Source organism: Rutilus rutilus, assembly GCF_951802725.1.
Source record: "Rutilus rutilus genome assembly, chromosome: 1".
Lineage (NCBI taxonomy): Eukaryota > Metazoa > Chordata > Actinopteri > Cypriniformes > Leuciscidae > Rutilus > Rutilus rutilus.
Genome location: NC_140209.1, coordinates 15,502,978 through 15,518,746, shown reverse-complemented (window position 1 = coordinate 15,518,746; position 15,769 = coordinate 15,502,978).

The following is a 15,769-nucleotide window of genomic DNA, read 5'->3' as shown; positions in this document are numbered from 1 at the left end:
AAACGTTTAGCATTCAAGTGGAATTGATTGTTTATTTTATTATTATTATTATTTGTTATATGTTGAGCTTTATGTTTGTATTTATGCATTTATGTCTGTCTATCTATTCATCATACAGTACACAACTGATTCCAATCCATCCATTATTTGTATTGCTAATCCTAACATTATTCTGCTTCTTCATTAAAATACAGGTATCTAGAAATATAGAAAAGAATATAAATAATTCAAATTCTTCCAAATATAAATAATGGTAAGAAAAACAGTTAAAATCATAAACACATAAATAAATGTATATATAGTAACCAACAAATCCCCTCAGTCTGCTGACACCAATGAAATGAGCTTTAAGTGTCAATTCACAGGAGATCTGAATAATAAATCAGCATCAGCATAATAAATGAGGTGAAAACAGGAACTATTGTCATGAAATAAAGAGTGTTTTCAGCAGATCTGTTAATATTGATGAGCCTCAGACTATCAACACTCATTCAACAAGCCATTCAGGATCATCAGCAGATCATCTCACTTTATTCTGAGTGTTTGCTGTTAGAAACACAGTATTTGAGTCAGGATACATGATAAAAGCCTGTAAAACTGCTCTATTGAAAGACAATACTGTTATTTCTCACACTCTGACATGGATAAAACATCAATAACAAAAAAACAATCACTCTCATCTTCATCAACCACTACAGAAAAATTATTAAAGCAGCATAATATGTCCAAATTAATCTAAACATAGCTAGTTTGATCTTATGATAACTACATTAATCACTATAAAGTAGTTAGATCATTAAAATACTAACATTTTATATGCGCAGAAATTGAAAATGATCATAAAACTTTATGTTCCATGTAGTTGCACTATTGTTCCAAGGGTAAAACGCTATTCATATTTATTAGTATTAAAACATTGTCTGATCGTTGTGACAGCACTGCAATTGCACATCATCATAACATTACTATTGATGAAAACAGGTAAAGGAGTTAAACTTGCAATAAGGCCTACTAGAGATCCCGAACACAAATAAACACTGCTTAAAAAATAGCCAACGTTGTGTGCTATTTATATTAAGAATTATTCTTAAGAAAGAACTCATTACAGCAATCAGCCAATGACAGACATGCAAGTATCAAACTAAAGGCCCGTTCACACCAAGCACGATAACTATAAAGATAACGATAAAGATAACTATATGCGTCCACACCAACGAACGATACGGTCTTTTTATTCTAAGCACGCGCGCCCGCCCCATTTTAAATGCGCGAGACCTTTAAATTAGAATGGATTCTGATTGACTGTCAGTGTTTTATCGTTTGACAGCTGGAAAAAAATCATTCTGAAAGTGATCCCAACGATATCGTTCCTCATATCTTTATCGTTATAGTTGTGGTGTGAACTCTGTTATTCTTTAATATGGAGAACGATTTTTAGAATTATATCTTTATCGTTATCTTTATAGTTATCGTGCTTGGTGTGAACGGGCCTTTAGTCTGATTATTTGATACATTATACCCAATTCAAAGAAGGGCGTGTTAGAACTAAACTGATGGTTTGCTCAAGGCTGTTGATCTGCTGAATTTCAAACAATGCTATAATAATAATAATAATAATGATAATTGATTACATTTATATAGTGCTTTCTCTGCACTCAAAGCTCTTTACATAGAAGGGGGGAATCTCCTCAACCACCACCAATGTGCAGCATCCACCTGGATGATGTGACGACACCCATATCGTGCCAGAACGACCACCACACACATACTGGTGGAGAGGAGACAGAGTGATGAAGCCAATTAGTATATATACAGTGAGGAGAATAAGTATTTGAACACCCTGCTATTTTGCAAGTTCTCCCACTTGGAAATCATGGAGGGATCTGAAATTGTCATCGTAGGTGCATGTCCACTGTGAGAGACATAATCTAAAAAAAAAAATCCAGAAATCACAATATATGATTTTTTAACTATTTATTTGTATGATACAGCTGCAAATAAGTATTTGAACACCTGTCTATCAGCTAGAATTCTGACCCTCAAAGACCTGTTAGTCTGCCTTTAAAATGTCCACCTCCACTCCATTTATTATCCTAAATTAGATGCACCTGTTTGAGGTTGTTAGCTGCATAAAGACACCTGTCCAACCCATACAATCAGTAAGAATCCTACTACTAACATGGCCAAGACCAAAGAGCTGTCCAAAGACACTAGAGACAAAATTGTACACCTCCACAAGGCTGGAAAGGGCTACGGGGAAATTGCCAAGCAGCTTGGTGAAAAAAGGTCCACTGTTGGAGCACTCATTAGAAAATGGAAGAAGCTAAACATGACTGTCAATCTCCCTCGGACTGGGGCTCCATGCAAGATCTCACCTCGTGGGGTTAACTCATCTCAATGATCCTAAGAAAGGTGAGAAATTAGCCCAGAACTACACGGGAGGAGCTGGTCAATGACCTGAAAAGAGCTGGGACCACCGTTTCCAAGGTTACTGTTGGTAATACACTAAGACGTCATGGTTTGAAATCATGCATGGCACGGAAGGTTCCCCTGCTTAAACCAGCACATGTCAAGCCCCGTCTTAAGTTTGCCAATGACCATTTGGATGATCCAGACGAGTCATGGGAGAAAGTCATGTGGTCAGATGAGACCAAAATAGAACTTTTTGGTCATAATTCCACTAAACGTGTTTGGAGGAAGAAGAATGATGAGTACCATCCCAAGAACACCATCCCTACTGTGAAGCATGGGGGTGGTAGCATCATGCTTTGGGGGTGTTTTTCTGCACATGGGACAGGGCGACTGCACTGTATTAAAGGGATAGTTCACTTTGAAATTAATTTTTGATATGTTTTAGCTTACCTCAAGGGCATCCAAGATGTAGGTGTCTTTGTTTCCGCAGTAGTTTCAATTTTGATATTTTTAGGTCAAACCGTTCTTGTCTGTCAGTCATATAATGCAGGTCTGTGGTCACTGTCTCAAAACACAAGCACAGAGTCCAAATTAAAACAATTCCCCATCGTCCAAATGAAACAATTCCCCATCATAAGTACACATTGATGGCCTAAGACACGAAACGAGCGGTTTGTGTGAGAAAACGAACAGTATTTATATAGTTTTTAGCTCTTGAAAACAGCACACGTCCAAATGGTCTGACGGCGCGGGCGAGTATAGATGTATACATAGATGTCGCCTTGGCTACGGTTTCGTTCCAATGAACTGCAGTAGCGAAGGCGACATCTAGTGTATACACCTATACCCGCATAGATATATACACTAGATGTCGCTTTGCTACGGTTTCGTTCCAATGAACTGCAGTAGCCAAGGCGACATCTATGTATACATCTATACTCGCCCGCGCCGTCAGACCATTTGGACGTGTGCTGTTTTCAAGAGCTAAAAACTATATAAATACTGTTCGTTTTCTCACACAAACCGCTCGTTTCATGTCTTAGGCCATCAATGTGTACTTATGATGGGGAATTGTTTCATTTGGACGATGGGGAATTGTTTTAATTTGGACTCTGTGCTTGTGTTTTGAGACAGTGACCACAGACCTGCATTATATGACTGACAGACAAGAACGGTTTGACCTAAAAATATCAAAATTGAAACTACTGCGGAAACAAAGACACCTACATCTTGGATGCCCTTGAGGTAAGCTAAAACATATCAAAAATTAATTTCAAAGTGAACTATCCCTTTAAGGAGAGGATGACCGGGGCCATGTATTGTGAGATTTTGGGGAACAACCTCCTTCCCTCAGTTAGAGCATTGAAGATGGGTCGAGGCTGGGTCTTCCAACATGACAATGACCCAAAGCACACAGCCAGGATAACCAAGGAGTGGCTCTGTAAGAAGCATATCAAGGTTCTGGCGTGGCCTAGCCAGTCTCCAGACCTAAACCCAATAGAGAATCTTTGGAGGGAGCTCAAACTCCGTGTTTCTCAGCGACAGCCCAGAAACCTGACTGATCTAGAGAAGATCTGTGTGGAGGAGTGGGCCAAAATCCCTCCTGCAGTGTGTGCAAACCTGGTGAAAAACTACAGGAAACGTTTGACCTCTGTAATTGCAAACAAAGGCTACTGTACCAAATATTAACATTGATTTTCTCAGGTGTTCAAATACAGCTGTATCATACAAATAAATAGTTAAAATATCATACATTGTGATTTCTGGATTTTTTTTTTTTTTTTTAGATTATGTCTATCACAGTGGACATGCACCTACGATGACAATTTCAGACCCCTCCATGATTTCTAAGTGGGAGAACTTGCAAAATAGCAGGGTGTTCAAATACTTATTTGCAGCTGTATCATACAAATAAATAGTTAAAAATTCATACATTGTGATTTCTGGATTTTTTTTTTTTAGATTATGTCTCACACAGTGGACATGCACCTACGATGACAGTTTCAGACCCCTCCATGATTTCTAAGTGGGAGAACTTGCAAAATAGCAGGGTGTTCAAATACTTATTTTCCTCACTGTATGGGATATCCAGCCCATTGGCCCCTCGCAGGGTAAGCCACGGGGACTCTGCCTCAGGTAAGTAATGAACGTCAAACAGTTCCTTGGCCAAACTCTCTGAGAACAGGGTAACCTGGGACCCAGTATCCACTAGGCACCGAACCGTGGTGCTGTTCACTCGGATCTCCACAAGCGGACACTGCCCGACCAAACTGTCTCTCGAGGCCGTAGCTAGGGGAGGGTCAATAAAGGGGGTCCCGACCACTTGACCCACAGTGGCCGGTCGTTCTAAAAAAACCCTTGCGAATTTCGACGTGAACTGCACTGGCGGCTGTAATGGCCAGGTTCTCCACAACCGTTGCAGATCGGGCGCCCCTGTTCGTCCCACTGGAACTTAGGGCCACCGGCCCGACCTGGGCGCCTTCCTGGGTCCCGTCCTCCGTCCGACCACGAACGTTCTCGAGCCAGAGTTGAGGGATCAGGCCGTCCACGACGAAGCTCCTCTAGGAGAGTCTTGGACAGTTCGGCCATTTGTTCACGGACATCTTTCATGAGCTCAGCCCGTAGATCTTGTTTCCAGTCGGACGGCCCAGGGGGCACCGAAACACTAGCCTCCCTGGCGGCCATACATATGGGCGGATCCACTGTCTCTGCGTGATCTTTTTCCAAAGCCAGAGCTTCCCGGCGGAGGTTTTCGAAGGTTAAGGTCGCATCCCTGCGAAGCTGTAAACGCAGGCTCTGCCGCAAAGGCCCCTCTCGTAGGCCCAGGAAGAATTGGTCTCACAGTAAAGTCTCTTCTGCCCCCAGCCCATGATCTCTTCGCCCTTTCAGTCGGATATACTGCTCCCGTAAGCGTAGGGCGAAGGCCCGCAGGGTTTGCCTGGGCCCTTGTCTGTAATTAAAGAATTGAGCTCGGAGCACGGCCACAGGGGTGGCATCACCGTACTGTCCTGCCAAGAACTCGAAGATGGCTTGTGCATTGGCGCGAGTGGCCGCAGACGTGACTTGGACCTCTCTTTTCGCTTCCCCTTCCAGGGAGTTCAAGACGAACTGAACCTTCTGGGGGTCGCTCAGCCCTTGCAATCCTGCCAGATACTCCACTTGGGCTCTCCATTCTGTCAGATTCAACTCTGATCCGGGCCCACCATACTTCTGGGCCCACGGGGCTCCCATAACACAAGGGTAACTGGAGGCCGGCCTACAGGCAGTTCTTCATCCCCCATCGTGTGTCCCTGGCTGCTCAACTCAGAGTGGAATCCTGCCGACTACACCAAGTGATGTCACCGGCCGGGGTGGGGATAGAACCCAGTAGTCCACCACCCGTACCACTACCACTCTGAGGAGCTACACCAAGGGAACACCACGAGACAGGACAACAGATGAGATAAATCAGTTTACTTTATTGGATGTTAAAACATACTTAAAATAGCATCAGCCTGGAGGACTGAATGGAGTACTGAAACTCTTTCTCTTCTTCAGAGCGACCAGGGGGCTCAGGATGCTCGGCGCCCAAGGATCTTCAGACGAATAACCCAGGGCAGCGGCAGGAGCTGGCTTGCTCTGTTTCTTCAAGACAGCGGTGGAGCTCTGAATACTCGGACTACAAGGATCTTCAGGTGAGTAACCCAGAACAGCGTGGATGACTGGCTTTCTCTATTTCCTCAGGACAGCAGTAGAGCTCAGGATACTCGGACTAAGAGGATCTTCAGGTGAGTAACCCAGAACAGCGGGAGGAGCTGGCTTGCTCTGTTTCTTCAGAACAGCGGTAAGACACATAATACTCTGAATATAAGGGACTTCAAGTCGATAACTCAGAGCAGCGTGAGTGACTGGCTTTCTCTGTTTCCTCAGGACGACAGTGGAGCTCAGAATACTTGGACTAAGAGGATCTTCAGGTGAGTAACCCAGAACAGCGGGAATAGCTGGCTTGCTCTGTTTCCTCAGGGCAGCAGTGGAACTCGGAATACTCAGGATACAAGGACTCTTCAGGTGAGTAACCCAGAACAGCAGGAAGAGCTGGCTTGCTCTGTTTCCTCAGAACAGTGGTAAGACACAGAATACTCTGAATATAAGGGTCTTCAAGTCGCTAACTCAGAGCAGCGTGAGTGACTAGCTTTCTCTGTTTCCTCAGGACGGCAGTGGAGCTCAGAATACAGTTTACATTTCCAAACATTCTTTTTGCCATTAATTGTTATAATCCAGTGAGATTTGTTTATGCACAAGGAGTCTGACAACAGCCGGTATGATCTGATCTCACCATCATCGAGTCCGTCTGTGATTACATGAAGAAACAGAAAAAACTGAGACAAACTATATCCAGAAGAACTGCAGGAACGTCTCCAAGATGCTTGAAGAAACAGATCAGCAAAGCTACAGTACTGTGACAAGTACTGGCACTTGTGTTAAAATGCTGTAAAGTGAGAATGCTTTCAAAAATAAAATCACAAATTGAATTTATGATTTAACGTCTATTAACTAATTAAAATCAATATTTGGTGTATCAACCCTTTGCGTTTAAAACGGCTTTTGTCCAGGTACACTTGCGCATAGTTTTTCAGGTAGCTTTGACTTGATGGTGAGATCAGATCATCCTGGCTGTTGTCAGACTCCTTGTGCATACACAAATCTCACTGGAGTATTACAATTAATGGCAATTTTTTTTTTGGGAAACGTAAACTGATATTTCCTCCTGACACACTACAGCAAAAGATATAAATAACTGACTTAAAACTATTTTTTTGGGGGGGAGGGTGGATATGAATATGCCTAAGACTTTTGCACAGTACTGTATATTCATATAAATTAATATTCAGAAATTTAAATGTTTGTCTGTTTAATTTTGACAGCACATCTCCTCCTAAACGTATCAGAGAAATGTATGCCCAAGGAATTGTTGCCCTGTTTCCATATCTTTGTGATCCCTACACAAAGAATGGATATGTAAGTGAAAATATTTCTTGGTAAAATTTAGTTATGGGATAGTTGGTCACTTTTGTATTAATGAAAACATTTTTGTTTTACAAAGGAACATTTTTATGATCCTCAAAGTGGACAAGGGTACTTGATTTGGAAAATAAAAAACATTCAGAGGAACATTGCACCATCAGAGAACCGCAGATCTCTCCCCCAATCTTTCAGTGGTGGCCCAACTACAGAAAGAGAGGCTTCATCCAGCACTTAAGTTATCCTGACAGAGGAGCAGTGTAGAGAAGCTGTTTCTCTTATGAAACATTCATCAGAGTTGGAAACCGTAAAGGTCAAAATGAGGGAGACGTTTCAGTATCGTTGCAAGATTATTCCATCACGACTTGCACACAAAGTGGTAAGATCCAAGTGCAGTACTTTATTAGGGTAATCCGTACTCACAAAACCAGTCCAGGCAAGGGTCAAAAATCCATAAGGCAATCCAAAAACAAGACACAGCCGAGAAACAAGCAAGACCAGACCTTAGGAAGTGGTGTGACATTTAAACCACAAGAACTCCGTAACAAACACTAAACAGGCAGGGTATATATAACACAGAACTAACGATGATGGGGAACAGCTGAGTGCAATGATATAGTGATGGGTACAGACAAGGATTGTGGGGAATGCAGTTCATAATGTGGATGACACCATGGGGAAGAGAACCTCTAGTGGACACCCAGGGAACACAAACCAGACACACTGTTACAGATTCAAGACCCAAGCAGATCCACTGATGTGCTGACTGCATTTCCCCGTTTTTTGGACATTAAAGGCCCGGTAAGATAAAAGATAAAGGCCCGGTAAGTTAAATAAATGTTATGGGCTTAATTTAAGTTAAACTTAATTGACAACATTTGTTCTCAACTTTTATTAAAATATTCCTTGTGAAGTAAATGGATGGTCCTGTTGGTTTTTACAGATTGAGCAGGATTTTATTTATTTTTTTTGGTGAGAAGACGTCAGCAAAGTTTCTGGAAATGGCCAACTACATTTATGCAGAAGGTCATTCTACAAAGCAAAGGGTCAAAAATCAAGTTCACTTCTCCCAAGACCTTCGGGACCTTATTGACTCCGCAGAATCAGCTGTGGACGAGGATTTACATTTATGCATTTGGCAGACGCTTTTATCCAAAGCAACTTACATTGCATTCAAGGTATACATTTTACATTTTTGTCAGTTCTTGCTTTCCCTGGGAATCAAACCCATGACCTTGGCGTTGCTAGCACCCACGCTCTACTGTTTGAGCTACAGGATGAAACAGATGATACAGGTTAGATTGTTTTCTTTTAGAATAAGAATATCTAGATGTTTCTGATTTTTTTTCTGAAGTTGCCATATCTGTTTTTCAGGATGGGACCGAGATCTTGCTTCAATTCTTCTTTTACTTTATTTAATTCCACCATCATCTCAAGGCCGCAAGAGACCTGGGAAGATGTCCGCACGTCAAGCTGATAAACACCTCGTCGTCTTCAAAAAGATCAAATTTGACTTTTCTGTCAGTACCTGTTGTCTGCCTCGAAATATTGCCAGTTGGGTTCATTGTATTTCGGAAAACGGATTTAAGGACAAGAGGCAATTAGAGAGCTGACTTTGAGTGTTTGTCTTTGTTTTATCTAGGCAGGGACTAACATCCACGATCACCTTGATACCATTGAAGAGAGCACACAGCCATACCTGCTTGCCATGGGGACAAAGAAGACCAACATTCATGCGTACTACATAATTCTCGACAAGAAAGCCATACCATGCAAATCAGTGGGTGCTCTGGGTGCCTTTGACTTTGTTTTTGGCGCATCTTACAGCAAAGTGCTGCACAACATGTACACATTCGTACAGACAGCTGTTTTCCAGATTGATATTGGCAAGGTCGAAGAGAGTCCAAGAGTTGCTGAGCTCAGAGCTACACTGTAAAAAAAAATCCTAATTTTACAGAAAATAACTGTGATTTTTTGACGATCATTTTCTTTCATTACTCAAAACACTGTAAAATTACAAATAATATCTGTAAAATAAAAATTCAGCTGTTATTTTAGGTATTGTGACATTAATGACAAATTACAGTAATTCACATTTTTTTATACAGAAAATGTATTGTATTTTTCATACAATATTTTTTCTGTTTTCTTAAATTACATAAAAATTCTGTTTTTAAAAAGAATTGTATTCTAATTTTATTCTAAAATTAAAAACAGTAAAGTACAAAAAAAAATCAAGTCATACATAGGGCGATACTGCCCTCTTGTGTCCAAAAGGACATCAAAATAGTATATACAACTTTTTACCAGGTAGGCCAATATTGTATTTAAATATACATTTATTAGGTATGTGTCTGAGGATATTTTCCCACTGGTTAATCGACGTGTGACACGAGCGGGTGCTTTTAAATCGCTAATATAAAAGTGAAAGAAAAATACGGACGTCCACACGGACATTGATAATGTTGAACACACAAATCAGACACACGTTGGAAAGAATGATGCTTTTAAACAACACTAAACCGCCATTAGGTGTCACCAGGCATCCATCTTAATAAGCGAGTCATTGATTCATTCGTTCAAACGATTCGTTCGAATGAGTCGATCGTGATTAAAACAGATGTTTACGCATTGATCATTCAATCTTTGAGTCAACCGATTCGTTAAAAATGCTGAATCGTTCAGTTATGAGAAAACACCTGATGCGTGATGGTTCTGCTGTGATCTTTGTTTAACTATTTTCGCTGCTGAAACAGAACAAAAACAGTCAACATTGCATCTAAAATGTAAGTGACTTAATTGTAACTGTTTATTAACCTGTTGTATGAAATCTAGGGGTGGGAGAAAAAATTGATTCTTAGATGCATCGCGATGCGGACGTGGACGATTCTGAATCGATTCACAAATGTCCAAAAATCGATTCTCTAAAAAAATATTTTTCTAATAACGTAATATTGACGGAACGCAAAAGGCGGAACTCTAAGCAGACGTGCGTGCAGTCTGTGGCGCGCACATAACAGAGAAGTTTCTTCTGCTCACCAAGGCTGCATTTATTTGATGAAAAATACAAACAAAAACAGTAATATTGTAAAATATTATTCCAAATTAAAACAGCTGCTTTCTATTTTAATATATTTTAAACTGTTATTCCTGTGATCAAAGCTGAGTTTTCAGCATCATTACTCCAGTCGTCACTGTCACATGATCCTTCAGAAATTATTCTAATATGATGATTGATGCTCAAGAAACATTCATTATTATTTTAAATGTCGAAAACAGTTGTGTACAGTCTTTGATGAATAGAAAGTTCAAAAGAACAGCATTTATCTGAAATCTAAAGCTTTTGTAACATTAAACACTACCGCTCAAAAGTTTGGGGTTAGTAATAATTTAAATTTTATTTTTGGGGGAAAGAAATAAAATTAATCAATACTTTTATTTATGAAGGATGAGTTAAACTGATCAACAGTTACAGTAAAGACATTTATAATTTTAGGAAATATTCTATTTAAAATAAATGCTGTTCTTTTGAACTTTACATTCATCAAAGCATTTTGAAAAAAAAATCTGTACATAACTGTTTTCAACATTGAAAATAATAATGAATATTTATTGAGCATCAATCATCATATTATAATGATTTCTGAAGGATCATGTGACACTGAAGACTGGAGTAATGATGCTGAAAACTCAACTTTGATCACAGAAATTAATTACTATGTAAAATATTTTAAAATTGAAAACAGCTGTTTTAAATTGGAATAATATTTCACAATATTACTGTTTTTGTTTGTATTTTTAATCAAATAAATGCAGCCTTGGTGAGCAGAAGAGACTTCTCCTAAAAACATAAAAAATCTTACTGACCCCAAACTTTTGAACGGTAATATATATATATATATATATATATATATATATATAAATATAGCTGCGAGCAGCGATGGAGGGCCAAAGCCGGTGGTACCGCCACCCCGGTGCCTTTAGGTAACTAAAGGCACCGGGGTTGCGGTGCCACCGGCTTGGGCCCGTAATTTTTTTCCCCCATAAAAATATTTTATTCCTCTTTTTAGTCAACTTTAGCATTTAGCAACTTTTAGTCAACTCACATCTCTCATTACATCAATGTCTTGTATTGGAGTGTCTGTGATGATCTTCTTCATACTCAGTCCCCAAAACAAATTAAACTCTTTCTTCAGTGTTTCTTCATCTTTGTCTTTGTCTTTTAGTTTCAAGGCAAGATCTTTGCTCTTTTCATAGAGAGTGTTTTCATGATTTATCTTCTGAGCATCAATCTTTTTCTTGAGGTCTCGCTGCTGAAGAATATTGTTTAATTTCCTCTTTGATTCTCTCACAATGTTTTCTTGAAGCTCTTTGATTTTGTTTTCAAATGATGTTTTCCAGTGAATCAGTATATCTTTATCTTTGTCTTTCTCAAAGAACTCGGCCAATGTTTTTTTTCACTACTTCACTTGTCTTCTTCAGTTCTCTTTGAAGATCAGTTTCCTTAACCTCGCAAATTTTTTCATTTTCTATTTTGTTGTGTAGTTTGTTCTTAGTTTCCATCATGGCACTGCGAAGACTCCAGGACCACTTGCTGTATTCGGTCTCCAGTTTCCAGTATTCCTGAATTTCTGAAGCTGAAGACGAATCATTCATTCAGTAAAGCCTCCCAGAGATCTTTAACACGATCTTTTAGGTCTATCAGCATCATTCCATGTGAGTTTGAGGCATGAGACATAATAGTCTTCTTTAGTTCTTGTATATTCTCACAGTAGATTGGGTTTAGTGGTGCCATTGGTGGGCTTCCCTCCCAGAGCTGAGCAAAATACTTCACATCATTCTGAACATCAAATCTAATGACATCACTGAAACGTTCTGCATCACTGACTTCATTTTTAGCAGCGAGTTTTGTCATCTCATCCAGTGTCTCCTGCAGTCGTCTCCTTCCCTCCATGTTTTTCTCTCCAGCTGTGATGTCTGAAACGTTCTGATGCACAAACACACAGCTGGGAGACATTTTTACCTTCTTCATCCTCAGGAAGGCCTGAACAACAATCTGAAGAACGTCCTGCTTCTCAGATGGGTTTTCTCCAAAGATGTTGATCAATGTCAGATTTCCAAGACCAACAACAAATGTGGCCAATTCATTGTCATGATGCTGTGTTGATCTTCCAGCCAGTTCTAGAGCACGAAGACCATCAGTATCAATGACCAGAATATAGTCAAAGTTCATCTGTGTTTTCATCTCGTCTGAGACTCTGACCAGCTGCATGAAAGCTCCTCTGGTGCATCTGCCAGCACTGACGGCAAACTGGAGCCCAAACATGGCGTTCAGCATGGTGGATTTCCCAGAACTCTGAAGCCCTAAAACTGACAGCACAAAGACTCTGGTCTGGTGTCCCAGTTTCTGGATGAGTTATTCCAGAACAGCAGAGATCCAGACATGAGGAACATGAGCAGCATCTCCATCCATCAGCTCCAGTGGAAATCCAGAGATCATCATCTCTGCTGCCAGACTCGGGAGAGAAGAGAAGTCAAACTGCAGGCCTTTCTTGTTCTTCTTCACAGATGAACATGATTCATAGATCTGACCGATCTCCCTCATGATGTGCTCCAAACCAAAGGCAGCTTGAAGTTCCTCAGATCATTTCTCAAGGTGTGTTTGTTTAGCTTTATGTTGTTCAGATTTATTACTGTTGTCTTTCAGTTTCAAGACTGTTGACCATGTTTCATCATACTTCTGGAGTAGAGCAGAAAGGTCAGCTGATGTGTGTTCATCCAGGAGGATTCTGAGCCATTTGAGAAAAAACATCTTATCATCTTTAGCATTTGAGTTCATTTCTTCAATAAATTGCAACATAAATTTGCTGATGTCACATTTATGCTGTTTTTTATGGATTATCTTCATCTCTGTTTTTTTTTTTGCACTTGATACCATTTCTATATTTTCTCCTTGAGGTCGATGTAGTTCTTTGTTCTTCTTACTCCACTGATACCACAGTTTCCCTTGGCATATATATTCACCTTTTTCCTCACTTCTCCGTGGGGGGCGCCATAGCAGTGAGCGACTTCCGGTAAGATGCTCTCAACTTCCGTTTAGTAATTGTCATCAGCTAGACGACGTTACTCGTGATGGCAAATAGTGGAGGCTCTGGGAGAATTTGTTCCGTTAAAGGCTGTCACAACAGCTACAGAAAGCTAAAAAAACTTCTGGATAATGAGTGTTACGACCACAAGCCAGCAACAAGAGCGGAATGTACATGTCCAAAACCGTTTAAATTCCACAGGATGCCATCCGACGACGAGGGCAAAAGAAAATGGCTCGCAGCACTTAATTTGAAATTTCCGCCCCGTAACATCCATGTATGCTCATTTCACTTTGTGGACAGACAACCAACAACGGAAAATCCATTTCCTGAACTTTGGCTTGGATATGATCGTCCATTAAGGAAGAAGAGAAGGCGACGAACTTGTCCGGACGAAGGTGAGACTATTCATTAATGTAATTTACAAGGCTAACGTGTGGATCTGCACAATTATCGAAATGTGGTTTATGATACGGATACAGTATTTTCAGCACAAAGTTCCCATGGCTTGACGGTGTGCTTAAACGTCTTTTAGAAACCAGCGTTTTCTTCAGCATAAGTGTGTTCATTAACAAATGACTCTTTAGCATCGGCTCTTTAAATGAACCATTCTGACTCCCACACTCGTGTGTTATAGTGTTTTGATTCATTATAACGAATCGTTCAAATGAGTCAACTTTACGCTCCACTTTAAGTGTCAATACAGCACAGTTTAGGTATATGATGTTTTTAGTCAAAGAGCAGCTGCAGCAATAAGAGATCTTAAATCTTATCACAGCTTAAATAGCAATGTTTCACAAAATAATACCTATCAGTGATTGTTTATAAGATCATTACAGAATGTGGGAAAAACTCAGCATTTGGTACTTCATACATGCCATTTAAAAGTGTATTAGTGCTAAAATAAAATTCTGCATGATTATATTCTAAAATATATTATTTAATTGATTGACTAACTTTTTTTATTGTAGCCCATACATTTTTTTTTAAAAATCACTTGAAATATAACATGATGACCCAGCTAATCATAGATTAAAATGGTTTGTCTGTTTAAAGGAGCTGGTGTTTACCAAGAGCACACTGAAAATGATGAAGGGAGGCCTGGAGAAGAGAGTCTTGCATCGGTCCCCACGCCCATGCAATTAAATGTTGATGACCACGCCTGTACATCTATAAACTCTGCCTCTGTTGGTACACAATGGGAAGACCACATCTTCGAGGAGCATTGTTATATCAAGAGACACAGTGTAACTTATGTAAACCAGTCAACACAGTGTGATACAGTCAAGCCTCTTACTCTGATGAACGACTCTGACTCAAATCTGTACACCGGGCTCCCACTCCACACATTTCATACCCTTGTAGCTGTTCTGCGTCCCCATGCGAATGAGGCATACCAGACTGAAGTTGAACAGCAGATCTTGCTCACATTAATGAAGCTGAAATTAAACCTTTTGAAAGAAGACCTAGCCATTCGATTTTGTATATCAGTGAGTCAAGTGAGCAGGATCATTTCTTTTTGGATTGACACCATGGCTGTAGTCTTGAAGGACCTGATACCATGGCTCCCCAAAGAAACGATAAGGGCCACAACACCAGAGGCGTTTAAGCAACATTATCATAATGTTACCTGTATCTTAGACTGCAGTGAAAGTGAAATCCAAAAACCAAAGAACCTTGACTCGAGGTCTGAATCGTACAGCCACTACTATGCATGCAACACTATCAAATACTTAGTGGCTATTGCACCTTGTGGTCTAGTAATGTTCATATCAGCAGCATATGGGGGCCGCTGTAGCGACAAATTTATCACATGTGACTCTGGCATTCTTGAAAATCTCAAACCGGGTGATGAAGTGATGGCGGATAGGGTTTTTTTGATAAGAGACTTATTGTACGAAAGACAAGTCAACTTGATAATTCCTCACTTCGCCAACCAAACACAGCTGACAGAAGAACAAGTCACGTGCAGTCGCAGGATTGCAAATGTAAGGATACATGTTGAACGTGCAATTAGGAGACTGAAAGTATACAAGGTTTTGTCACAAACCTTGCCTATCACCCTTATGCCAAAGATTGATAAAATTCTGCGTATATGTGCAGCTTTAGTGAATTTGCATGGTGACCTGATCCGTGAAGCAGAAAATTAATGCTCACACTGCATGTAGTCAAAATTGTACATATGTATTTAATCACAATACTTCACATTTTTAATCTAAACAAATCTTCTAATCTCAATGTTTTTCATTTTTGTTTACAATGTACATATA